We start from the raw sequence: 1,678 nt of genomic DNA, 5'->3' as shown, positions 1-1,678 counted from the left end.
CTTATCGGTTAGCAGCGTTGTCTCAAGATCGGTTTCAAAGTCAATCAAGTTAGCAATGTCTTAGCCAGTTGAAAGTCAATCAGGTGGTCAATGTTTCAATCGACAGAGTCCATTAAGTTTTTATTTCCAAAATGAAGTTCTGCCTCTTCGTTCTCGAGACTGAGGGATACGAATTCGTCTGACCAATCGTTATTGGCTACGTATGCCCACTCCGGACCGGAATACCTTCTGCTTGGTATCCTTTTTCTTTTCAATTTTGCATCTCTCTTTGATTCTTTCTCGCTGGTACTTTCCTCTTTGGCCAAGTCCTTTTCTTCACTTGGTGCCGGTACTACGACAGACACTTCCTTTCTTTTATCTTTCACCTTCGGCCCTTCACTGTCGTTCAACGTTTCTCTTATTCTTAGTTTTACTGGTGATATGCTTTGTCTTCGTTTTGCACTGGGTCCACTTGATGGACCTGCAACCTCTTCCGAAGGAGTTTGAACAGTTTTGCTCTGCCCTGCTTTGTCTTCTCCCTCTGGGAAGTCAATCAGGTTCTCCTTTTCTTTTCCTCTATCGTCTGCTTCTGGGAAAGCCCTCCTCTGATCAGGCTCTCCTGCTTCTTCACCTGTTCCAAGCTCTTTGTCTCCGTTACTTTCTTCAGGCTCTTTGTCACTTTCAGCTGCTTCAGGCTCTTTGTTACCTTCAGCTGCTTCGTCGCTTTCTGAGGCTCCTCCTTGGTCTTCCCCAAGTGAATCAGTTGCTTCGTCCTCAGAGAATATTTCTCCCTCCTCTATTTCTGCCTGTTCGCTTCTAGTTCTTTTTCTCTCTGTATCAGCGCTTGGCACTTTGTTATCAGGTACTAGTGACTTCAGCGCGTCAACTTCCTCGTCTGTGGGACACAATACCCTCTTTGTGTGACTGGCGTGAATCCAGTTGGGAACTCCCGCACACTTCACAGCGGTGGTAGTCGTCAGAATCACTTGAAAAGGTCCTTTCCAACGGGGTTCCAAACACGACTTCCTCACGTGCTTCTTTATCACAACCCAGTCACCTGCTTTCAGGGCGTGTCCTGGACCTTGGATCGGTGGCAAGGTGGTTGCCTCCACCTGGTGAGAGAAAGAGCGAACCACATCAGCTAGACCTTTGCAGTAGTCTAACACCATATCATCTGTAATATTCAAAAGAGCATTTGCAGGAACTGCGGGAAGTCTCATGGCTCTGCCCATGAGGATTTAGTGCGGGGACAATCCAGTCTTTCTGTCAGGGGTGTTTCTCATTGACATTAACACAAAGGGCAATGCGTCAGGCCATTTTAAATTTGTTGATGCACATATTTTCGCCATCCTTGATTTCAATGTGCCGTTCATTTGCTCCACTAGACCTGAGGCTTCAGGGCGGTAGCTACAATGCAACTTTTGCTCAATGTTTAGTGCTGCACAAAGTAATTTTATTACTTCGTTATTGAAGTGACTTCCTCTATCTGATTCTAAAGAGATCGGGAATCCATCACTTTTGAGAGTGGTATTAGCTCTCTCAAAAGTAGTTTTGCAACTGTGAGACTGTCATTCCTGCGTGTAGGGTATGCTTCGATCCAGTGACTAAAAATGCACACAACCACCAACACATACTTCAAGCCTCAATGCACAGGCATCTCAATGAAGTCCATTTGCATCCTGCTGAAGGGACCCCCTGC

Source organism: Pleurodeles waltl, chromosome 3_2 (assembly GCF_031143425.1).
Source record: "Pleurodeles waltl isolate 20211129_DDA chromosome 3_2, aPleWal1.hap1.20221129, whole genome shotgun sequence".
Lineage (NCBI taxonomy): Eukaryota > Metazoa > Chordata > Amphibia > Caudata > Salamandridae > Pleurodeles > Pleurodeles waltl.
Note: the sequence above shows the minus strand (reverse complement) of the source record.